This window comes from Trachemys scripta, chromosome 5 (genome assembly GCF_013100865.1).
Source record: "Trachemys scripta elegans isolate TJP31775 chromosome 5, CAS_Tse_1.0, whole genome shotgun sequence".
Taxonomy (NCBI): Eukaryota; Metazoa; Chordata; order Testudines; family Emydidae; genus Trachemys; species Trachemys scripta.
The window spans coordinates 43,271,037-43,296,323 of record NC_048302.1 but is presented as its reverse complement, the minus strand read 5'-3'; the positions used below and the strand labels follow the sequence as shown (position 1 = coordinate 43,296,323).

At 47.2% G+C, this 25,287-nt stretch overlaps 4 long non-coding RNA genes across 4 annotated transcripts; 2 read left to right on the top strand and 2 right to left on the bottom strand.

Moving 5' to 3' along the window:
• Window positions 1-2,498: 2,498 nt before the first annotated feature.
• On the bottom strand, window positions 2,499-8,754 carry LOC117877910. The gene is made up of 4 exons (XR_004645851.1): window positions 7,981-8,754; window positions 4,001-4,150; window positions 3,536-3,621; window positions 2,499-2,914 (listed from the first exon to the last, which is right to left on the bottom strand). It is a non-coding gene; the product is annotated as an uncharacterized LOC117877910 (long non-coding RNA).
• A 982-nt stretch (window positions 8,755-9,736) lies between these two features.
• LOC117877909 lies at window positions 9,737-12,580 on the bottom strand. The gene is made up of 2 exons (XR_004645850.1): window positions 12,439-12,580; window positions 9,737-9,993 (listed from the first exon to the last, which is right to left on the bottom strand). It is a non-coding gene; the product is annotated as an uncharacterized LOC117877909 (long non-coding RNA).
• Window positions 12,581-16,380: 3,800 nt separating this feature from the next.
• Window positions 16,381-18,228, top strand: LOC117877911. Its single transcript, XR_004645852.1, has 3 exons — window positions 16,381-16,509; window positions 16,974-17,123; window positions 17,982-18,228. It is a non-coding gene; the product is annotated as an uncharacterized LOC117877911 (long non-coding RNA).
• A 3,561-nt stretch (window positions 18,229-21,789) lies between these two features.
• On the top strand, window positions 21,790-22,941 carry LOC117877914. The gene is made up of 3 exons (XR_004645853.1): window positions 21,790-21,835; window positions 22,502-22,561; window positions 22,785-22,941. It is a non-coding gene; the product is annotated as an uncharacterized LOC117877914 (long non-coding RNA).
• Window positions 22,942-25,287: the final 2,346 nt, after the last annotated feature.

Here is a 25,287-nt window from a genome sequence, read left to right as displayed (position 1 = left end):
CTGTTGCCATTACTGTAGGTCATGGATCCGATTTAACCACTTCTCTCTCATCTATATCTTTTTCCTTTTATAAAGAAACCTTTAGATTCTAAAGGATTGGCAACAGTGTGATTTGTGGGGAAGATCTGATTTGTATATTGACCTGGGGCTTGGTCCTTTGGGATCAAGAGAACCTTTTTTCTTTTGCTGAGGTATTGGTTTTCATAACCATTTGTCCCCATACCAAGTGGCACGGTTGGTGATACTGGGAAACTGGAGTGTCTAAGGGAACTGCTTGTGTGACTTGTGGTTAGCCCGTGGGGTAGGACCAAAGTCTTCTTTGTCTGGCCGCTTTGGTTTGGTTTGCGCAGAGGTAGAAAAACCCAGCCTTGGTCTAACTGCCCTGTTTTAAGCCATTTGGCCTGAATTGGCACTCTCACTTGGGTCCCACCAGAACCAGTATTTACCCCAGCTGTTGTTCCCCTACTGGGAAGGGGCCCAGAAATCAACCGTGTTCTCTCCTTTCGAGTGGCTGTATGGGAGGAGAGTAAGGGGACCTGTGGACTTGTTGAGGGACGAATGAGAGGGAAAGGCCTCCCCTGATGGAAAATCAGAAGTGGAGTATGTACTGACTTTCTGGGAAAAGCTTGCCGAGCTCATGGACTTGGCCGGGGAGAATTTAGCCAGGGCCCAAAGGTAAGCAAAAGGTCTGGTACAACCGCCCAGCGCGTTCCCGCTCCTATGCTACCGGGGACCAGGTGACAGCTCTCATTCCCATAAGAAAGAACAAACTACAGGCTGCCCGGGACAGGCCCTTTAAGGTCATCAAGCAGCTGAATGAGATCAACTATGTAGGGAAACCCTTGCGGCCAGAGTCAGGCGCCAGCACAGTGAGAGTCCATGAAAATGTTACATTTCTTCTGGGATGATTAGATCCTCAACAGCTGAACACATCTTTATGAAACTTAGTCAACATAAGAATGGCCATACGGGGTCAGACCAAAGGTCCAGCTAGCCCAGTACCCGGTCTTCCACCAGTGGCCAATGCCAGGTGCCTCACAGGAAATGAAAACAACAAGTCATCATGCGATCCACCCCATCGCCCATGCCCAGTTTTGGGCAAACAGAGGCTAGGGACACCATCCCTCTTTCCAACAGATTTTGCAATTTAAAGCAGATTCACCCAGTCCCTTAACTGCCATCATAAAGACACACGTACATATGCTGGACGTGGACGTTAGAGAAGCAAACTTTTACATTTCTACCTTTCTTGCATGACTCTCCGGGCCAAATGTTTAACAGACCTCCTTAAAGGCCTCAACATTTGTAGGCAGATTTCTTTGCATGGCAAATTGATCAGTTACATGTAGTTTCTGGATTTGCCTAAGACTTTGTGCAAATGCCAAGGTTTGGCCCTAAAAGATCTGTTAGCTAGCAGTCAACAGGAAACTAAAACCTACTTCTAAAGCAGATAACCAAGTTACCTATTGACTTTGAAATATTGGCCCCACCTCCTCAGTATCTACTGCCTGTCCATTAGTCCTTCCCAGAAGGTCAGTAACAAGAGTAGCCACTTTTATAAAGAAAATATGGGCATGCCAAGAAAAGACACCATCAAGGTGAGTTGTCCTAACCCCCTACAACAAGGTATCATGTGGATGTTAAATTGAGGGGAAAACAGTCCCTAAAGTAACCGATTTTTGTTTGAGACTTCCAGCTATGCACAACAGAAGCAGGAAACAACCCCCCGGCCCATCCCAAATGAAGCCCTGGCTGCAGCAATACATGCCTTTACCTTCCACTCTACTGCCTCAATCAGCCCAATCGAGATGAAGCTTCAATTGGTCCAGCATGCTGGCCAAACTCCTGACAGCATCACCTTGGCAACAGCTTATTAGGCCACAGTCAATGCTCTGGAGTGTCTCCCCAGTGCTGGATTTGCTTTGCGGTCCTAGGCCTAATCTATAAAGCCCCAATAATGTGAGCTAGATCAGGGGCTCTGTGCAACCCTTCAAGAATACACCAAGCCACACAAGAAATATGACTGACAGAGCTTGGGGGGGAGGGGGGGGGAACAAAACAACAACAAGCCCACCACTCACTGCACAAGTTACACTTCCCTCTGGAGCAGAGAGCCCTCGCCTGTGGAGCATCCCTCTGCTGGGGATCAGGAAGAGCCCATATATTTTACAAAATAAAATGCTGGAACATCCTTGAAGGCCTGCCCCAATAGAGGACACTGGGGCAACCGTCTATTTCTGGAATGGGACACATTTTGAAAATAGATCCCAGAGGGCTCATTTCTATACAGCAATGAACAATTCTTGTTTTAAATAGAATGGTGTTAGCCACCTATATAAAGTATTAGAGCGATGGCTGTTTTACTGTTGGCTAGTGTAGATACATACCCAGCAGCACTTGGCCATGGCACCAGCTGCACTATTACCTAGTGCTTCTATTTTGTGAATTACACGGGGGGGGGGGGAATGTGATCCTTTAGTTGGGTTTATTTTCTTCTTTGGGGAATCACGGCTTGCTATGCCAGTGAACAAATGAGTCAGGGGATCTCAGGTCTCTTTGCACGTATGGAATAGGCACATGTATGTATACAAATGAACTGATGTCTGCATGAATATGTTCTGCTTCACCCCAACCCCCCTACTTTTTGCAGTCCAGCATCTTGAGAGTGACAAACACACAAGCAATTCTGAACCATGCAGGTTATGACCTCAGACAGTTAGTGAGCTGGTGAAAAAGGAGTATTTAAGAAAGCATATAATTACAGGAAAATTTAAATGCCACAGTTTTTGGCAAGAGTAGTTCAATCGGGGCTAAGGAAACTGAGGCATTTAGACATACATGCATACCTGGTTGGATGGTCTCTACACTATGCTGTTTAAGACCCTTTATCAAGGCTTTCCATTGGCATTTATACCTGGGAAGAGGAAGAGTTCTGATCTTAGGTTGAAATAATCCTGGGAAATGTAGTTCAGCAAGGGACTACAATCATTTGAATTCGCTGAATTGCAGCATCAAGTCTGTTCTATTATTCTGAGCTACAATGGCTCAGAACTACTCTACCACAAAAGATCCCACATTCCTTCTGCCTTTGAAGAACATAATTAGGGCACTGACAAACATTTAGTTTCAGATTTTCAAAAGGTAGAATGGTGGGAGCTGGCAGGTATGGGGCACTTTTGAAAGTCTGGCCGCTTCACTAAAGCGCCCAAATGGGAACCGAGCTCTTGAAAATGTGGCAACAAGGGATCAATTCTGCTACAGCACATACGTCCGGTGTCTTAGTAGTAAAGTTTCTCACTGGATTCAGGGGATGACTCATGGAATGAAAGTACTGCTCAGTGAAAGTAAAGGAGAGAGGAAGCCAGCCCTTAATGCACAGAATGGGCCTTTTCTAGTGTGGAGTTTATTTATTGTTCCAAGGCAGCACAATTTATGTAGAATTAAAACAAACAAAGACAACCTACAACCAAATTTGGGCTAGGCCAGGAGCTAAGTAAATTCAAAGGTTAGCAGCACAATTATTTATATGACTTACCAGCAATACTTATCCCATCCAAAAAAGAAGAAGTTCCAAGTAGGCAATCTTTGAGTTCATTTTGTATGACATTTCTTCCAAAGGACCTATGGAATATGGAAGTAAACATTTCAAAAGCACGTGCAACCTGGAGTTGTTCCCCCACCCCGTGAACCGTGTATCCAATATGGACAAAGTAAATCACTTCATGTTGACTTGCTGTTGAAAGAATCCCTTCTGCAGAGAGGGGTCTAGCAGCACATGTACTCACGCAATATAGAAGTGGCCAAGGTCAGTCAGTCAGTCATTTACTGTTCACCAAAGGTGCTGTCATCAGCTGGATGTAGACTAGGGCTGAGATACAGTGCTTGCCGTGAGGGGTAGGAAAAGAGAGAGCGGACAAGGAAAACTACAAAAGTGTAGTTGTTTCAGACACGCTGCAATTAAAGGAATTTAAGAAAAAGCATTGTAACAGGGTTTACTCACCACCCTGCACTGCCTCATGGCCAGGCATGGCATCACAGTATCCTTGTGGGGTAGCAGCCCTTGTCAACAGTCACTCTGGGGCTGTGGTGGTTTCTTTTAGATAACTCACCCCTCCAGCCAGGGCACAGTCTTTAGTGTGGATGGCTGACCCTGGAAGGAACAGACTAAAGTTCTAAACTCTCTTAATAGAAATCAAAAGCTTCCAGCCTCTCCACAGCTCTTCTTCAGCAAGGTCACATTCAGACTGCAGCCCCCTTCCTGGGCTCAGCTACCCTTGTACACCACTTGCTGAGGGCTGGTAGGGGAATCCAGTCCCAATCTCAATTCTGGGTTACAGCCCAGGGCCCTGGACTGCACAACCAAGTCAAATCCTCTACCCATAGTGCAGTTTTCCCTGCACCATTTCCTTCCTCACCTCTTTCCTTCCCTTCTCGGTCTCCCAATCTGTCCCCTGGGTGCTCACTCAAGCCCCTGCAGGCACCTTTTGACTCTCTGCATTCTCTTTCCTCCAGCCCTTCCTCAGCTGGGCCCACTCAGTAGTTAAACCTGGAATCGCCTAATTTCTCTCAGGTGGGGCCCATTCTGTAATCAGGGCTGGCTTAGTCAGAGGCTCTCTATTATTATCTCAGAGCTCTGGATGAGCTCTGAGAGTTGATCTCTCTCTTTCCATATATATATAAAAAAATTATTGTCAGGCTTTGGCTCTGATCCTCTTACACCAATCACTGTAACTGACTTCTACTCTGGGTTATCTGGTTTCTTTTCATGATATTGGGCCAGCCAATGGTGCCATGCTGCATTCCATGAGCTGAGGATCTGCCCATTGGTCTCATGTTGGGCCAGATTCTCTCCCCCTTATGTTGACTAGTACAATACCCCACAAGCAAGCCCCATTGAAATCAGTGTTAGTAGAGTGAGGTATTACTCAGTGTGAGTAGGGGTGACAGAATCTTGCCTATTATGTCTAACTAGTCTTTCTACACGTAGCAATATCAATTAAAGGCTGTTTTCTAAAGATTACACTTTTAAAAGTAGATTTTTCTCCCTGCCTAATGCAGCTGCCATCTTGTCCTTAAGATGCAGCATGTTCCAGTCACTCTGTTTTCTCGGTCATGGAAAATTTCTCTTTGTTCAGTCTTTGGGCCCAATTCTGAGAAGTGCTCAGCACCCACTAGTTCAGTGGGAGTTCAGGGTGATCAGGACCTTGCAGGAAGTGGTTAGTGTCTCTTAGGGTTAAGCCCTTTCTTTGATGTTTTTCCTTGACCTGAAATGAAAACAAATCTAGACCGAAGAGTATGTTTTACTCTGTGAGTATGAGCATGAAAAACATCCTTCCTGAGACGTGGAATCACCTTTCCCATAGCTTGGCGGTTCTTCACCTTGTGTAAGATTTTGTGTTTAGGTAACAACTATAGCACCTCTGTCTTGTCTATTTATGTCCTTCTGCTTGTACGTCAGTCTGTGTTGTGATTAGGGTGACCAGCTGTCCCGATTTGATAGGGACAGTCCCGATTTTGGGGTCTTTTTCTTATATAGGTTCCTATTACCCCCCCACTCCCTGTCCCGATTTTTCACATTTGCTGTCTGGTCACCCTAGTTGTGATCCTGTGTGTCATATCAGTGCACTTGCATTTCCTCATACATTATACAAAGAAGTATCAGACAGATGTTCAAGGAGCAGATTTATACCACACAGATTTATACCTGGGGAGAATTGATGCATTCTGACTTGCATATTTAGTCTATGTTTTTGAAAGTCAGAAAATGTCAACATAAAAGCTAGTTTAACATTTGATTATTTTCCAAATGTCAGTTGCATTGATGCTGCAATTATCTGCGCATTTGACCATCACCAGCGTGAACCCACAGTCAAGTAACCGAAAACAATCACCCCACTAAATATGAAATTGGTCTTTTGTGAAAGGAGTTGTGCTGAAGGGTTGCCACGTTGTCAGAAGTTCAGACGAATATAGGCCGAGATGAGCTTTTCTTTTAGCCAAAAAGTTCTCCGAGGTTGGAAAGCCCCTCAAGAGAAATTAGGATTAAAGGGGTTTAGTTGATGGCCCTTACTGGTTATCTAACACAGTTTTGGTCTAACAGGGAGATGAAGCTATCCATAAAAGGAAAAGTACAGGCAAGCTTGACAGAGACCGAGAGAGAGAGGAAAAGGAGGAGAAATGATGTGGGAAATAGGCCATGACATTTGTTACGGTGCCATAATTGTTAGATGAACAGTAGGAGTAAGGGAAATATAGAAGATAATTATACAGACCTAGTGGGAAGATCTGTTATTTTCTAAAAGGTATTTCTAGACTGGACAGCCCAACAGCGTTTGGCATTTTATAAAACCTCTAGCTTGGTGAAACAGTTTTTATGATGGTGTCAGGACAATAAAGATAACAGTGTCTAGTAGAATGGAGAAAACATCCTCCCCAAAACAGAAATGGTGGAACAGTAAACTGGGTGCCTTGTATAAATATACAGGGATGAACGCGAAGAAAAAAGACACTAAAAATTGTGAAAAGAAACCACCACAGGAAAAATCCGTCTCTCGCTTAGCAAGAAAATGAGGCGAGAAACACAGAACACATGGGACCAAATGGGGCCACCTCTCATCAAAGCTCAAAAATCTGGCTTTGGGTGGACTGTTTTGCCCGAGCCTGCTGGGTTGCCAAGGAATAGCTGCAGTGGTGCTCTAGTGGTAGAGACAAATGGGGTTCCTATACACCTCATCCATTGGTTGTCACCTACTACAGCACAGAGCTGTCTAGTGGCTACACCCACAGCCCTCCATTCTGTTGCAAAGAAAGGCACCACAAGAGTTCAAGGGCATAGAGACTTCCCAGCACACACCCTGCTCTCAGCACAGTACCGCTATTCTGCTTGTATTCTGGTCTGGTATATAAACAGAGGATAGGGCAGCATGTGTGACTTAATATAGTGGTTGACTAGTTTCTAAAATGTTTGGGAGGTTTCCTACTCTAGGAGGTGCCGGCTTTCATTCTTTTCCACAGCAAAACGGAGCAAAACGGAAGGATGCGTAATCTGATTTCATGAGGTCTTGCCCAAGAAAAGCAAGTATGTCTTAGACCACTTCACCTTTTTACATTGTAGAGACAGTCTCCCTTTGTACAGCTTATAGCCGGTCTAGAGTATCTTCTATCCTGAGATGCAGGACTGAAGGAGATAGGCCTGGGAAATACTTCAGTAACCGCAACACATTTTCAGTGTGTATTTTTTCCTCACATAATGCGCTTGAACTGTTTTAAGCATTTTGCTCAATTTTACATAAGGTGGTTACATCTTTACAAAAGGAAATATGATTGTATGTATAATGTACACGTACAATGTAGCATGTGCAATATAAAGTGATGCTCCCTGGCCAATGCAATGTTATAACAAATATATACACGTGGGACTCAGTTATGGCTCTAAGAGTGGGACGGGGGAGCTGCACTGCCTGAGTGGTGGAGGTACAGAACATCACACCATGAAAATGTTACATTTCTTCTGGGAGGATTAGACCCTCAATAGCTGAACACATCTTTATGAAACTTGCGGCCACCGTCGACACCGCCTCTGGCCTTGCAGCCAAGCAAGTCAGTATGTACAGCTTTCCTCTGGGTGTCTTCTTAGGGAAACGACCCAGACTATCTACACCTACATGCTGAAATGGAACCTCAATTATGGGGAGTGGCTGGAGAGGGGCCTTGACCTGGTCCTATTGCACCTGGGAGCCATACAAACTCTTCCTCAAAGTCTAACCTCTTCATTACGCCTATAGTGCAGAGGAGAACCTCCTGACAATCATTCCATCACACTGTTTTTAAGCTGTGCTATGTGGAAGAATCTTTTCATCTACTTAAGAGCCATTTGAGGTTATCCATCATCTATGACTTTAGGTCTTCCTGTGGGAAAGCCAGCCACAGGTAGATAAAAAGGGAGGAAAACACCACCAATACATCCCCACTTAAGCTCACCTTTATCATCCCACTAGCAGGCTTTCATCATAGAAATAGATGACCCGATGACTTCTGCACGGAACACAAAATCTTTCCACACAAAGCGCCTGAGTGTCCGCATCACTTCTAGGGCTTTGTGAGACCTGCCTTCTGGTCCCGATCAGCGTGGTTCCATTACAGCCACCCTGCCAGGGCTGCCCCAGGCTGGAACAATGGGTGCTGGGGGTGTGAAGTTTTAAGTAATAAGAGCCACCAAACCATGGTCTCATCGTATACTGGGTTTGCAGTTTTGTTCATTTGCTTTCAGTACCCCGCAACATCTTCCCCTGGGATTTCACCCTGGTGTGGAATACAGATGCCCAACACCGCTGGAAAATCATGGGAGAGTGGGGAGCATAGCCCATGACAGTCTGGGGGCTCTGCTAAGTCTGCTTTCTCTGCTTTGCAGCGTGTCTTTCAAAAAACTCGAAGCAAAAATCTCAAATTTCTTATAAAAGTGCAGGAAAACTTGGGAGACTCTAACCAAATTAATGTGCACAAAAATGTTTTCATGGTTTCTTCGTGTGATTTTTCTTTTTTACTTTCAGTGAAAATAGTTTTCTTGTTGAATTAAAACAAATTTCTCTGCAATGATGGAAACTCCAGCACAACAGTCTGCGCTAGGGCTTGAGATCCAGAAAATGAAACGTGACCACAGGAAGGGAAGAGAATTAAACAAACCAGAAGAATTCCCCTGCCCAAGCAAAGGGGAAGGCAAATGTTAAAAGAGAAGGAACCAGCAAAAGTGGTGAACACTGAATTTCAATTAAAAAAAAAAATTTTGAATTCTTTCATCCCAGGGACACACTTGGTAAAAAAAATACCTAATGTGACTTCTCTGCATAACCTCCTTCTGACCACATTGGAAATCATAGTCATCCATGTGGGTACATCTCTAGCATGTTTTATTATCCTAATTGCTCATCCTGTTTTGTGATTTATTCTCAATTTTTCACTACTGTCTGCTACTTGGAGTGATCAACAGGACATGATATTCACACCTTTCAACTACATCTATTCCTCAGCTCCGGTATGAATACTAAGATCGGGAAATAACAATTAGTTAAGGTTTCATTTTCTCAGAGCACACTCTCTCCTATAGTTTCACAGAAGGGAGAGACCAACGGTTTGTGCGGTCTACATTTTAAATGTGCCGTCTAAATTGGAGGAAATGGTTAAAGTTGAGATTTGCCAATATTTTTGAGGGGCCTAAACCTTTCCTCCAGAGACCCCCCTGTCCCTAATCACCCCTAGGCCTCCCACGGCCTATCCAACGCCCCCATTCCCCATCCTCCGACTGTCCCGCCCCCCAGAGCCTCTGAACCATCCAAACCCCCCACTCCCTGTCCCCTGACCGTCCCCCCGAGACCCTCTGCCCCTTATCCAACCCCTCGGCCCCGGCCCAGCACCTTTAACGCACCGCTCAGAGGAGCGTGTCGAAGCCAGACACGCTGATGCGCCGATCCCCGCAGCCCCGCCCCCCAGAGCGCTGCTTTACCGTGTTATATCCGAATTCCTGTTATAACGGGTCGCCTTATAGCGGGGTAGAGGTGTACTTCCCCATCACCCCTAAAGTACTCTGACTTCTACATATGTAGTGTGTTTCTATTATGATCAGGGTTGCTATTCATTCATCTGTCCTCATGAGAACTATTTCTAGTATTTCAAGGTTTGAGAAGCTTCCTAGAGACTTTTAAAAAAAATATGAACACACTAAATGACTTGCAAGCTTATGTGTGGAAGAGATATTTTCATTTAATTTATTGAGATCAATTCAATGAAAATTATATTTTTTCCCTTTGTATTTCAACCATTCCCTATTTCCTTTCAGCTCCGGCTGCTGCAACTACTGAGGATAAAACAGAAGGATGCAGTGGAATCCCTCCTCTCTGCCGATTCTTCCCACAGTGACTTCTAACACTCCATAACGCTTGACGTGTTATGCGATACATTCACTCTGTCCTCATCATATAGCGGAGCTTGAGAAGTTTCCTAGAGACATTTATAAAATATGTGAACTGAGCATAAGACTTGTAAGATGATGAGGTGTAGAAAGATATTTTCATTTCATGTATTGACGTTAATAAAGGGAAACATTTATTTTTCCCTTTGTGTTTCAACCAACTCTCATTTCATTCCAGCTGAGGATGCAGTGACTACAGAGCTTAAAACAGATGGAGGAAATTGTATCGTGCAGTGGATTCCCTCCTTTCTACTGATTTTTCCCACAGTGATTTCTAAGGCTCCAAAATGCTTGACCTTGTATTATGCAATACACTCACTCCACAATGACAGGTTTCAGAGTAGCAGCCGTGTTAGTCTGTATCCGCAAAAAGAACAGGAGTACTTGTGGCACCTTAGAGACTAACAAATTTATTAGAGCATTCTTAGTCTCTAAGGTGCCACAAGTACTCCTGTTCTTTTCACTCCATAATGAAATTCCAACTGTCCATATTACAATTTATGTGATAATACTCTGTTGATTTACTCAAAGTTTAAATTGCAAAATGAAGGATATCTATGCAAAAAAGTTACAAGAAAATTAAGAAAGGGTTAAACCTTAAACATTGTTGACATAATGCGTTTGCTATATATTTCAGTGGTTCAACTCTTCTCTGATCAAAATCTCATGTCTGAACTGTAACAGGCAGCTTAAGCACAGTATAACAGCATAACAAATATGAACTGGAAAAACTTTGCAAGAAAAAAAGATGTGCATAATTTTCCTCTAATGTCAGAACGAAGGGAGAGATTTCAGGTGGCCCCAAGGGGTTTTCAAGCTTCGAGTGTCTCTGAAGGGGAACGGCAAGGTGGCAATCTGGGAAATCTTCCTGCTGCTTTTGCAAAAATCTCTCTGAAACGACCTGAGGTGAGAGTTCCATTCAGATATTCCAACACAGACTCACCAGCAAGTTGGGCATGTGGAGACATGTTTGGTTGCAGTGATGGAAAATGGGACTCTCTGACCAGGAGGTAAGGACCATAGGCGTGCACAGCACATTGCATTAGGGTGTGCACCCAGGGATTTTTTTTTTTTTAAGGCGAACGTCATAAACGTCTGGGTGTGGGAGGGGGTGCTGTGTGCAGGAAGGGGCTCAGGGCAAGGGATTGGGGGGCTGAGGAGGGGGTGTGGGATGTATGAGGAGGCTCAGGGAAGGGGGTTGAGGTGCAAGAGGGGGCGGAGTGCAGCAGGGGGCTCAGGGCAGGGGTTCAGGGGGGGTGCAGTGTGCAGGAAGGGGCTCAGGGCAAGGGACTGGGACAGAGGAGGGTGTGGGATGTATGAGGGGGCTCAGGGAAGGGGCTTGGGGTACAGGAGGAGTGCGGAGTGCAGGAGGGGGCTCAGGGCAAGGGATTGGGATCCAGGGTGTGGCACGGGTCTTAGGACAGGGAGTTGGGGTGCAGGAGAGGTGCAGCAGGGGGCTCAGGACAGGGAGTTGGGGTGCAGGAGGGGTACAGGGTGCAGGCAGGTGGCTCAGGGTAGGGGGTTGCGGGGCAAGGTGCAGGCAGGGGGCTCAGGGCAGGGAGTTGGGATGCAGGAGGGGTACAGGGTGCAGGCAGGGGGCTGAGGGCAGGGAGTTGGGGGGAGAGGTGCAGGCAGGGGGCTCAGGGGAGGGAGTTGGGATGCAGAAGGGGTACAGGGTGCAGGCAGGGGGCTCAGGGCAGGGGGTTGCGGGGCAAGGTGCAGGAAGGGGGCTCAGGGCAGGGGGTTGGGAGCTCAGGGCGGGGGGTTGGGGTGAGAGGTGCAGTCAGGGGGCTCAGGGCAGGGAGTTGGGATGCAGAAGGGGTACAGGGTGCAGGCAGGGGGTTCAGGGCAGGTAGTTGGGGTGAGAGGTGCAGGCAGGGGGCTCAGGAGAGGGAGTTGGGGTGCAGGAGGGTAGGCTGTTTGCAGGCAGGCCCGGGGCTGGGGATCTGGGCTCCCCCGCCCTGGCAGGCAGGCTCGGGGGCCGGGCTGGGCGCTTGGGGCCAGGCCGGGAAGAGGCAGCCAGGGTGGATCGCAGGGCGCCGGGCTGCTCCCAGGGCTGGACTCAAGCCCGAGGGTGCCGGGCCGGAGTCCCCGAACAGCGCCGGGGAGCGGAGCTCGCAGCCGGGCTGCGGGAGGGGGCCTGTGGGCCGGGCTCGCCCCCTGCCCCGGGCCTGCTGGGCTCAGGGGCGGCCTGACCCCCCGGGTGGTGCCCGGGCCCCTGGCCAGCGCGGGGAGCCGCAGGCGGGTTTGGGGCGCTGGAGGGGGGCAGCTGCCTTGGGGCGGGGAGCTGGGGCAGCACCCCCGCGGGCCACCTTAAGCGGCTGTGTTGGTGCTGCCGGGTGGGAGGCTGCCAGGGAGCACATGGGGCTGTTAAAGCAGCCAGCCCAGCCCTGGGGAGGGGGAGCCCGGCTCAACGGGGTGCAGGCCGGGGGCTCAGGGCAGGGAGAGGGGGTGCAGGAGAGGTTCAGGCTTACCCGCAGCGGCGCGCTCCCTGCCCGCCAGGGCCCCATGCCGGGCCGCTCCCCGCAGCCCCGGGGGAGGGGCGGGGCAGCACAGGGCTCTGCACGCTGCCCTTGCCACGCCTCCAGGTACCTCCCCTGAAGCTCCCATTGGCCGCAGTTCCCCGTTCCCGGCCAATGGGAGCTTCGGGAGGCGGTGCCTAGAGCAACCCCTTAGTCCCAGAGACATGCTGCCCTGCTGGCAGCTTCGGAAAGCAGCGCGGGGCCTGCGGCACCACGGGGGGCAAATCCCGCGGGCCGGATGCAAAGCCCCGAGGGACCAGATCCGGATCCGGCCCATGGGCATTAGGGTGTGTGCCCGGGCCCACCCCGTGCGCACGCCCATGGTAAGGACCTATAGTTTCCCAGGGTGAAAGCGAAGAGAGACCAATTTCTTTCATCAGAGACAAGCAGTTCAGCCTCAGTGCTAGCAGGAGAATCCATGTGGAATTAGGGGGGTTTCAAATCTAGGACAAACTCACAAAGAAGTTTAGAAATTTAAATACCAACATTTTTAGAAGTACTAATCAAAATCAAGTAGTATTTTATACAGGATTTAAAATGAGATGCGGTGGAATTTTAAAAGCTGTTACTATTTAGTCTATCTGTGCACTGTGACAATAGTTTCAGATCATTTTACGCCATTTGTAACAGGATCTTTATGTCAGTCATTTATTTATTGTTCCTATTTATGTAATTATCATAGGCATTTGTTTCTGATCAATAAATAATTATTTTATATAAAATGGCAACCTATAGCAATAATGATTTGAATTAAATACCTATTGAACCAAAACGAAAAAAGGAGAAGAGAAAAGCCCTGTAATTGTTCAGCCTTAAAACCCCAATTCCAGAGAGTACTTATGCACGTGACTAACTTAAAGTACGTGAGCCATCCCACTGCTGTTAGTGCTCCAATCAGGAACATGCTTAAATACATTGATGAATCAGTGTCCCAGTTCACAATAATTCCATATTAAAAATAATAGTTACTGAATGATAATTAGCCTTCCCATTCAAACAGACCCCACACCACACCTGAACTCTGCCACCTTTTCCTATTCTACTTTTTACCAGGTTATTTTTCCCCAGAAAACCTTGGCCATTTGGATGTTTGGTGTAGTAGACGGTTGTATTGGAAGAGGCTAGATTGGTGCCCTTTCCCCCACTAAGCAAGAGTGCATGCATCCCTTAATACATATCAATTGTTAGTTTGTAATTAGCCTGTCCATACCCCATCCATCAGGTTTATGTGCATTCACATACCCTCTCCCCCCACCCAAATCAAATCAGGTTTGTATGTATCCAACACCTACGCACAATACACTTACTAGCACTGCCCCCACTATTAAGTTTGTGCTCGCATGCACTCTTATCAGGTTTGTGCCCCCACCGCCTGATCCCATTACCTTTGTGTGCACCAGATCCAATTCATTCTTGGGCATACACCACAAACAAAATTACATGTGAATAATGAGAGCAGGAAGAGGCCATTTTGTATTAGGATTATCAAAGTTTCTCTTTGTCACCTCTAAAATGCAGCTCCCCATTTGGTGGAATACATCAATCAGTTACTACTGGAATGGGGATGGGAGAGGCGGAGCAAGGGTGGAGTCGGGCCAGGGCTGGGGGTAGAGGGGGCTTGAGCACCCACCAGCGCCACTAGAGTCTGCGCCTCTGGGGGCTACCCCTTTTGCCCTCCCCCTACCGGCCTAAAATCAAGCTTGTGTGCTCATGGACTGCATGTTCCACCAACAGCCAGTTTTATGAGCACAGTGCGTCAAAATTTCAGTTGTAATGTGAATAATGACTAAAAGTTACCCTAAACCCAATAATTTAAAACTATTTGAAAAACAAAACAAAACTAGCCCTTAGACCGGACCTAGTGAGGATCTACCTCTCTACCAAATCTGGGTACGTAGACAGTATTCTGAAGAGTTGCTACTCAACCCTAGCACTGCCTAGGACAAATTTAAGCCAGACACTAAAACTGGAGATTTCTTATTTAAAAGTTTTTAAAAGAAGTCAAACAGCCACTACATTAAATGTTCCAATAGTATAAAAACAACTTGGGTGTGAGTTCTCACAATGATTGTCAATCTCCCTTTAGAGAAAAACCAGGAACATATTCCCCACTGGCAATCCCTTTTATAATGCAACCGAAAATACAGAGTTGCTAATAGGAGCCTCTGTACATTCAAAGTCAACAGATGGCGCCACTGCAGAAGCCTTTGCTTGTCTTTCCTCTGGGGTTCTAAAACAGTTTTGATGTGGGCCTAATCTTACAAAAATTGTTCTATGGACCCTTTCCTCACCTCTTCGAGATCAGGTAACACCTTCGTGGCAGGTACAGCAAATGCTTCCAAAGAAAAGTAGTACTAGGAACATATTGACAGTAATTTCAGTACTAGGAACGTGAGATCTGCCTGCTCACTGAAGACCACCATCAGGTCCTCCATGTGCCACCACCGATACATAAACCTCAACTTGGGACCTGCTGGTTTAGAGGCACGTACAAGGAGTTAACTCTTACAACAAATGCCTATCCTTTCTTATGGTGCAGGTTTTTTTCAGTAGCTGTGCCTATCGGTAGTAGTAGTTCTTTCCTGCTCAAGTCTCCCTGCCTTCTTTCATTCCTTGGTGGAGTGGAAACCTACAGGTTATATTGACAAAACACAATTGCATTAAAATGAGAGCAAAAAACAAAAACAAAAAACAAAAACAAAAACAATAGACTGTATAAACAAGTCAAGGATTATAAACAGATTGTTTCACAACCTCCAAGATGTATCCCCCTCTCTGGTGGTACATGGCAGTAACAGAGCATGTGGGAGCCATACACATTCTTCTTCAAAGTCTAACTAAATCATTACCCCTATGGTGCAGAGGGGAACCTCCCGCCAATCATTCCATCACACTGTTTTTAAGCTGGGCTACATATAACAAATCAATTCATTTCCTTAAGAAGCCAGTGGGCGATTTCTATCATCTAGGATTTTAGGCCTTCCTGTGGGAAAGCCAACCTTAGGGGGATAAAAAGGGAGGAATATGCTACTACTAGATCCCCACTTAAGCTCGCCTTTATCCTACCATTGGTAGGCAGGAGGAAATAGTGACAGGTTTGTCTCCAGCTTTCATCCTAGAAAGAGATGAGGCTCTGGTTTCTGTACAGAACACAAGGTGTTTCCACACAACGTAATTTTTGTGCCACTGATATTGCAAGCTACGCCCACTAGAGCTGTACTAGCACTGCCCCAGCCCAATGTGTGCATGCTCGCTAAAGGCCCCCCACATGGATCATAACTGTACGCAGGGCCGGCTTTAGGCCGATTCGGCCGATTCCCCCGAATGGGGCCCCGCGCCTAGAGGGCCCCACGCAGCTGTCCACCCCGCCCCCGGCCCACTTCCCCCTCCTCCCCTGAATGCTCTGCCCACCTTCTCCTCCCTCTCCCCTGCTTCCCGCGAATCAGATGTTCGCGGGAAGCCTGAAACAAGCAGCAGGCAGGAGGTAAGGGGGGGGGGGGGTGGGCGAGGAGAGTTTCAGGGAGGCGCAGTGCAGCCCAGTCCGGCCCTGGCCGAGTGCGCGGCTCCCTCCGGCCTGGCCCCGGCCGAACACCCCCAGCCCGGTCCCGGCCGAGTGTCTCTGGCCTGGTCCGGACCCCGTGGCGCCGGGCTCGGGCCCGGCTGCGCGGCTCCGGCCCAGCTCGGGCCCCGCGGCGCCAGCCCCAGCCGAGCGGCGCCAGCGCGGACCAAGAGGCCCCGGCCCTGGCCCAGCGGCTCCAGTCCAGCTCGGGCCCCGCGGTGCCGGCCCTGGCCAAGTGGCGCCGGCCCGGCCCGAGAGGCTCCGGCCCGGCCCTGGCCCAGCGGCTCCGGCCCAGACCCGGACCCAGACCCGGCCGAGCGGATCCGGCCCGGACCCGGCCCGGACCCGGACCCAGGCCCAGGCTGAGCGGGCCCAGACCGTACCTGGACCCGGGTCTGGAACCAGCCTGGACCGAGCGGACCCAGCCCAGACCTGGACCCGGGCGAGCGGCTCCAGGCAGCGCGGTAAGGGGGCAGGGAGCAGGTGTTGGAAGAGAGCAGGGGAGTTTGGATAGGGGTCGGGGCGGTCAGAGGGCAGGGAACAGGGGGATTGAATCGGGGCAAGGGTCCTGGGGGGGGCAGTCAGGAAGGAGCAGGGGTTGGGTTGGGTTGGGCGGTGGGGGGCAGTCAGGGACAGAGAGAAGGGGTGGTTGGATGGGGCAGGAGTCCCAGTGGTCCATCAGGAATGAGAGGAATGGTTGGATGGGGCGGCAGGGGGCAGTCAGGGGACAGGGAAGGGGGGGTGGATGGGGCAGGGGTCCCGGGGGGGGGGGGGTGTCAAGAACTTTAGGTAGGCTTAGCATGCATCCGTATACATTATGCAATATATGTAATATATAATTTTGTTATTATTTATATAGTTATGGAAAGTAAATAATACATGGAAGAAATGAAGGTGTTTTTTTACGTAACTTTTTGTTTTTTTTAAGTCATCCCTGTTGGGGCCCCGCCGAAAATGTTCGAATTGGGCCCCGCACTTCCTAAAGCCGGCCCTGACTGTACGAAGAACAACCCAAGAGAGAAGTATGTGCAAAAGCATCTTACTCCACGGCACCTCATCTCACTTCCATGTGGCACAAGTAAGAGTCCCGTGCAGATGGCTCTATCCCTGCACGAATCCTCTGCAGCAGGCTCTGAGCAATTTGTAACTAACTTTCCTCAAGCAAGAGACTAGCCGTTTGCATATATGCTGCAGGGGAGCTGGAACTAGGGGCACTGGGGTGCCCAGCATGAAGTGATATTAGCAAGCGAATGCACGGTTTCCATCATACATGGGGTTTACAGTGTTGTTCAATGGCTTTCAGCATCCCCACTATAAAAATTGTTCCAGACCCCTGAATTGCTGTTACCATAGGTGCCAACCCCTTGGGGGCTCCAGGGCTGGAGCGGCCACTGAAAAAAATTAGTGGGTGCTTAGCACCCACCGGCAGCCAGCTCCCTCCCTCCCTCCCTCCTCAGTGCCTCCCATCCACCAGCAGCCCAGCTGAGCAATTCCTCCCCCTCCCTCCCAGTGCCTCCCACCCGCCACAATCAGCTGTTCCACCGCGTGCAGGAGGCGCTGGGAGGCAGAAAGAGGAGGAGGGATGAGGCACACTCGGAGGAGGGGACAGAAGGGGGTCAGACGAGGTGAGGAGGGGGTGGGGTGGGAAAAGGCAGGGCGGGGGTTGGGGAAGGGGTGAGGGCAGGACCTGGGGAGCAGCGGGGGCGGCAAGAGGCGGTGCGGGGGTGGGAGCTTAGGGGATGAGGGCGGGTGGGGCCGTGGGCAGAGTGGGGGGGTGGAGTAGCCCTGGAACCCAGAGGAATCCGGCACCTGTGGCTGTTACTGTACAGATTTCCTGAAAAAGGTGATTTGGCTCCCCTCCCATTACCCTGTGTTTATTTTGTCACCTTAGCCTGTCCTAGTATTCACACTACTTATTTCCCTCTCTCCTCAACAGCTTCCCCTGAACTTCACCCTGGTGGGGAATACACATCTCCAACACCCCCAGAAAGTAACCGGAGAATGGGAAACATTGCAGCCATGGCTATCTGGGGGGTCTGGTAAGTCGGCCAGAGTGGTGGAGGTACAGAACGTCACAGCATGAAAATGTTATGTTTCTTCGGGCAGAATTAGACCCTCGCTAGCTGAGCACCATCTTTCGGAAACTGGCCATCGGCGGGCGCCCCCCTCTGGCCTGGCGGCCATCGGCAGGCGCCCCCCTCTGGCAAGAGGTAAATAGAGATCTGTCCACTTTTGGGAAGCACACCATTGATAAATCTACTACCATAACATAAATGGTGGACTTTGTTGTCTTTTCTGTCTTCCTGTTTCATCATTCCAGAGTTATCCTTTCTCCTATCTGCAATGAACCAAACTTGGCCATAAGTTACACTTGCCCTCAGTTACTATTTGTCTTCAGTGGAGTTCCAGACCCAGATCTGAAAGAGGAATTTAGCCCCAAATAATTAGTCTCACATTCTACTGATGCTTGGGCAGTCAACAGGGCGCATGCTCTTTCACTAGTTTTGGCCCTCTGCTTTTCTGTAAGTCTAATTGTTCTGTCTGCCACCATTTAAAATTCATGGCACAGCGTAGTGTAATTCCATGGTATTTAACTTCCATTCATCTCAACAGGCAGTTCTAGAAACTTAACTTTTAGTTACAAACTTAGCAGAAGTGCTTCAAAACTTGTAAATGAGAATGAATTGCAAAAGTTGCTTTTAAATATGGGATGAGGTGGGGGAACCCTCTTTATTCTTGTGCTGCAAATTATGCATTTGGAAGTTGGAGTTGCTATGGTTTAAATTTCAGTATCCTTTTCTTTGTCTAATTTAATTCACCTCAGTCTCCATTAAGGAACTACGGACTGGCTTCTGGAGCATGTTTCTCTCTTTTATTTTTTCTTTTAATGTGCGTAATTTTAATAAAGTACCTACCAACCTATTTCCTTTTTCTGGAAGTATTTTTTCCCCCAGACATCTGAAAGGATAAGTGACACTGTCAAAGAATGGGTTGGCTCTTGCTTTGCTGTGTCTCGATGTAAATTTGAAATGACTTTCTTTACACTCCACGTTTTCTGGTAATTAAGGACAGGATTCATTGCTAAGTGGGAAATGGGGATGCAGAGGTCACTTATCTGAAAGCCTACTGTTTCAGTTTAAGACTTAGATCAAGGGTAATTCAGTTGATCAAACAGATGCCAGACAGAAACCGAGTTGATAAAATCTCTAAGAACAAACTCCAGATTTTCTAAATGCTTGCCAAGAAAGGTCAAACAAATTTGAGCGATATATATATCATGTGATCTTATCTGTTTCAGCAGTGATATCTGAAAGTTGGAGGCCTTAAATATCAGAGAGGAAATGGCTTGAGAAGTATATTTGGTTATATAATATTTGCTATTTTGTTTGTCGAAAGTGCTGTCATGCAGGAGCTCTCAAGTCTATGAGGTCAGGTAGGCATGAGAACCCAAGGTCCAGCCCGAACCACAGTGTCCACACTGCTATCTTTTAACATGCTAACTTGAGCCCTGCTAGCATTAGTCTGTCTGCCCACCTGCACTGGGAGGCTCACTCTCAGCTGTAGTGTAGATATACCTATAATGTGCTTAGAGTACGTGTACACTGCAATCAGAGGTATGACTGCAGCACATGTAGACATCCCTGAGTAGCAGCATGGGCTACTCCTGGGGGAATTCTGCACCACTGTGCACATGCAGAATTCATGTCCCCCGCAGATTTCTTTGTTTCCCTGCAGAAAAATGACTTTCTGATGGGTAAGCAAAGGGAAGACGCAAGAACAGTCATGTGCCCCTCCCCAGCAGTGTGGGTGCGTTGTTTCAGGTGCCTGGAGCAGCCAGCGGAGAGGTAAATCACCACTGGGGGCAAGGTTGGCCGGGTCTGGAGATACCCCAGCTGGTGGCTCCTACCCTGCACCGAGTTCAGCTACTTGTCCCGGCTGGGCTGGGAAGGACAGGACTTGCTCTTCTCCTGAAAGAAGTGGCCAGGTCCGGGACGGGTCAGACCCACCCCAGAAAACTCCCCCGGCTGCAGGAAGCTCCACATCTCTGCCCCCATTTCCTGCCCCCATCGCTTCTCAGCCATAAGGGGAGGGTTCAGTGTGTGGGGATCTGTGCCCCCATCTGCTGAACCCCCGTGCATCTGGACCCCCATACCCAGACACCCCTCCTGAGCCTCACTCCCCCCTTGCACCCGGACCCGCCAGCTGAGCCCCCCATGCCTAGACCCCCCTCTGCCGAGCCCCATCCCCCCCACCCCCAGACACCCCCAGACACCCCCCACCCCCGCTGAGCCCCAGCCACCTTCACGTGGACCCCTGCTGCAGAGTCCTATTGCCCCTGCACCTGTACCCCCCGCTGAGCTGCCCGCACCTAGATTGTCCCACACAGAACCTTCTCACCCCACAGCTGGATCCCCTGCCACTAAGCCCCTCCACAATTGGATCCTGCCAGGCTGAGCCTGTCTGCCCACACCTGGTTTCTGGGGAAGGTCTGGGCTTTGCACTGTGTCAGGGTCAGGTGGAGCCTCACCGCTGTATCTGTGTCCCAGTGAATTTTGCAGAATTTTAAAATATTGTGCACAGAATTTTTATTTTTTGATGCAGAATTCCCTCAGGAGAATGGGCTCTCTGTTTGAGTACATACTTAGTGTCTGGGTGATGTTCTACAGCCTGTGCTGCTATAGCTTCACTAGTATTCTTATTCAAGCAAGCTAGATCAAAGCTAGCTCAGATATGTCTACACGTGCTGCAGTCACACCTCTGACCCTTAATACAAAGCATTGTTCCATATTTTTAGAAGTACTTAACAGTTACAGTGAAATCTTTTGTCTCTAGATTGATCACTGGTGGCAGAGATGGAAGCCTGAAAAAATGGGATTGTAGCACCATTCGTTATATCCACACCCTTAAGCAAGGTAGTGGAATAACCAACAGCCTCTCCACTAGTTTGATATTTTGTATGGAACAATACGAAGCACATACTCTCATTTGCTCTCCTTTTAAGCAGGCACTTCAAGTGATGAAGTCACCGCCTGCACTTACGCTGATATTTACAGCAACAGGTGAAACGGGGATGGGATGCTGGGAGAATCAATTATTTCATGCTCCTTATGGAAATAAGTTGTTTTGTTCTGTTGGGGGTTTTCCATAGCCATTTTTCAAGAAGGATCCTGATCCTGATTGGCTGCTGAAATTTGACTGTGCACATACTCATTAACCAGTTGTTTTCAAATGCGTAATTAAAATCACACATTACAGCATGCTAAAAGCACAGTTTTACTAGCTGCCTGAGGCCTTCAGCCTTGTGCCTCACAATGTGCCTAATGCAGGTCAGCATCCAGAATAGAACCATTCCTTGCGTGACATTGTTTATGTAAGTAGTGAGTTGAATTTGACCCAGAAACCTTTTGTAAGCACAACTAATGCTTTTTGTACCAAGATTCATAAGAATAGACTGAGGCTATCTGAAATAAAAAAGGGAAACTAGTGTTACACTTCGTTCTAAGTTCCACTTTGTTCAAAAGGAGACTTATTTTTAAATAAGCTAAAGGTTGGCCTACATGATAGGATCCTGGAATGGAAAACATTGACAACCAATGTTACAATGCAAAAAAAGTTTCAGAAGCTATAAAAAAGGAAAATGGATTAGAACCTATGGACTAGCATCATCCAGAGCTTCCTCAAGTCAAACACTGTTTTATTTCTTCCTTTTACACGTGCTAAATAACATTTTTATTTTGGAAAAGGTACATGATATCTGTTGGTTGGGACCGGAAGATCAATATTTTCCCTGTAAGTAAAGGGTAATTCATCTTTTAAATTGAACTAATCTGACTTGGAATCATTATGTGAGAAATTAGAACCCTGTGATGCCATTTTGAGTCACTTTTCAGAGTACAGCTCTGCTTTAAGTTATAAGCTATTTATTATTTCTTCTACAGTAGCACCCCGAGGCCTGAACTGAGATTGCGGCTCCACTAAGCTCTGTATACAAACAAGAATAATAGAGAGTGACAGTGTCACACAGTGGCTGAGCCAGGAACAGAACCCAAGTCTCCTGACTGTCTAATGCCCCATCTACTAGACCACACTGTCTTCCCATTCCTATTGTATCGCTGTATACTTCCTACAGGCAGGAAGATACACTAAGATACCATTAGTGCTTATCATTTGGCTTTGTTATTGTTAGTTTCTTCTCATATATTAGGATATGCTTCTAGTGGCGTTGGAACAATTTTTATAGTGGGGGTGCTGAAAACCATTGAACAAGACTGTAAACCCTGTGTATGATGGAAACCACTTCAAGCCAGGGGGTGCCGCCACGCCCCCTGCAACCCTAGTTCCAGAACCCCTGTATGCTTCCTTAGGACAATAGCTTCTGCTTCAATCTTCCTTGAACAATACTTGATGGCTCCCCAGAGATAAATACATTATTTAAATGTATTTTTTTAACCCTAGGATCTTCATAGTGAAGCATCTGAAGGGCCATGCCCACAAGTAGATTGGATTGACAGTGTGGTAAGAAATGACTTCCGTATCACTTTCAGAAAACAGAGTGTACTTGAATTCTCATTGATATTTCATTCAGAATGTTGGTTTTATTATCCCCTAATTTCTCTTGCACATGGGTTTTGGTTTTTGTTTTTTTCCTTAGGAAGACTTGTAATAAATCTAATTTTGGGAGTGAAGTTTTAGCAACTGTAAAAAAAACAAACATGTTTTTGTCACCCAAATGATCCAGGAAAATGGTCACAAAGACGATGTATTATGTGTGTCCTTCTGCCCTCCGAATCTCGTGGCCTCTTCCAGTTATGATGGTGAAATTCTCATATGGAATCCCATCTCAGGACATGTTTGTAGCCGCCTCAGTGCTGTAAGCAGGGCAGTAATGGAGGATGGGACAGGTTGGTAGCAATAGATTTTATTGCAGTTTCATTGCTTTGATAACAAAATCCTGGAGAATTTATAACGTGTGGAGAAAATAAGTCAAAGAATGAAAAGTCTCTTTCAGTTCAGAAAGCAATGCCTTAAAAACAAATGCCACATCTCCTCAGAGTCCCAGCAAGACTATTTGCTTGGCTGTAGCCATTACCACAATCCTTCCTAGGTACTGTTCATTGCCCCTCTACTCCAAAGAAACCAAAGTCCTATGCTGGGTATTTTTCATGAGGGGTGTGTGTGTGGTGTATTGTGGTTTGGGTTGGTTGTTTTTCCTGCCTAAAAAGTGTTCTACTGAGAAAGAGCATGGCGTGGTAGCTGAGGTCCAGGATTGCAAGTTAGGAGTTCTGGATTCTGTTCTTGGCTATGCCACTGACTTAAACATGTGATCTTGGGCAAGTCACTTAACCTTAGTTTCCTCCCATCTGAAAAAGGGGCTGATAATACCTACTTCTTCTTAATTCATGCAATGTTTGTAAAAGCATTTTGAGATTATTTCTATAGCATTAAAACTCTATATAGTACTTTAGACAACTAAAAATTAAAGGCCCCTTTCTAAGGAGTTTACAATCTGAGGGCCCAATCCTGCAGCTCTTTTAGAACCAGGCCCTAAATTAGAATGTTGCATTTCTGTATGTTGCAAAGATGTGAAGTGTTATGTTAAACATTTCTCATATCAAAATATATCTGGCAAATCACCCAGCTGAGAGGACAGTTACTCATTTTAGATATTTTTTAGTTTTTAGAGACTTAGGGCTTGTCTAAACAGTGCATTAGTCGGCAGCAGAGTGGTGTAAATTCTAGTGCGCACCAGCATGTTGCACGTTAATGGACATGTGTAGATCCTGCTAACATGCATTAAAAGTTCACTAGTGGTGGGTTAATACAGTACGGTTTGAAATGGACTACATTAACCCACACTAGAGAACTTTTAGTGTACGCTATCAGGATCCACTCAGGCCAGTTCAGACTATTCAAATTGACTTCACAGTGTCCAGATTCAATTTAAGGACACAACATCACAGTGTAACAACATTTGCTACAACACTATAGGTGTCACATGACTGCTTATGTACCTCCCTGCTAGACTCCAGTCTGACCTATTTGAGGTGCTATTTCAATTCTTTTCCACCAGAGGATTTAATCATCAACAAAGTCACATTTCTCCAGTCAAGGTCAGAAAGGAAGACAACAGCAGCTTCTTTAGTGTCAAGTGGACCCAGAGGTAAAGTTGAAATAAAAAAGCAGCTGAGAATGGAATAAAATACTGTATTTTAGGGAAATGCCGTCTGAAATGGAATCAAAACCCAGTCTCAACCTGATACTGAACATAGAATTCTCCAGTGGCAGCATTCAGTCCAGATTGGCAACATAAATTTCAACAGAACCTGTCACAGAAGAAGGCAGGCACTGGGTATAGGAGAGTCATGCACCCTTTAGGACAGTGTGGTACATGAAGAAGGGGTGACCTTTTCTAGGTATGCCAGTGCATGCTGCTGGCTCAGAATGGAATTCAGGGGTGGGAGACTAGAGGACAGGTAAAAACTAAAAGCAGCCACACTCTGGGACCTTATCTGAACACATTATAGTCGGACCATTTGCAGGTACAGAAGACTCCACAACTCAGAGTGTTTAGATTAATAAATCTAAGAGCAGTGGTTCACCAACTTCTTCATTCTGCAGACAGTTTAATAAAAGAGAGAGCCTGTTAGAGGACCACTTCTCCTTGCAAGCCCTCAATTCCCAGCTTCTTCTTTCCCAAAATGTGTCCTTCTGTGGACCACAGGGACATCTCTGCAGGCCACTGGTAGTCCATGAAGTGCATTTTGAGAACCGCTAGCATAGTTGGACTTGCACTGAAGAAATTGTTCCTGAATTCCTTGCCATTTCTAGTATTTTGCTGCTTCAAAATATTTAAAGTCTTTGATAGGTTCAGAGATTCTGGTGTGGTTTCTGTAGTTAGTAGTTTATCTTTACTCAACTCCTCCCTTCCAGGAGTGAGAAGGGGAAATAGATATTGAAACGGTATGGGAATGTTTGAGCTTGTTCCATGGGAAAATCAGGAGACTCTGGTATAGTGTATAATCTAGAAGGGAATTTGTTCTACCTTTAAATAATTATTAATAAATGTAGGAAATGAAGGGGAGGCAGCATCCTGTCAGTAGCCACCTGGTGCTCAGTCAAGATGAAAATACTTAGACTTGTGTCAGATTACTCAAACTGTCTTTGAATTTCTGGATCAGTTGTTTGTATTGGGTGCCTTTAGTTCAAAGACCATCCCTACACAACTTTTCCCCAGCCATTAC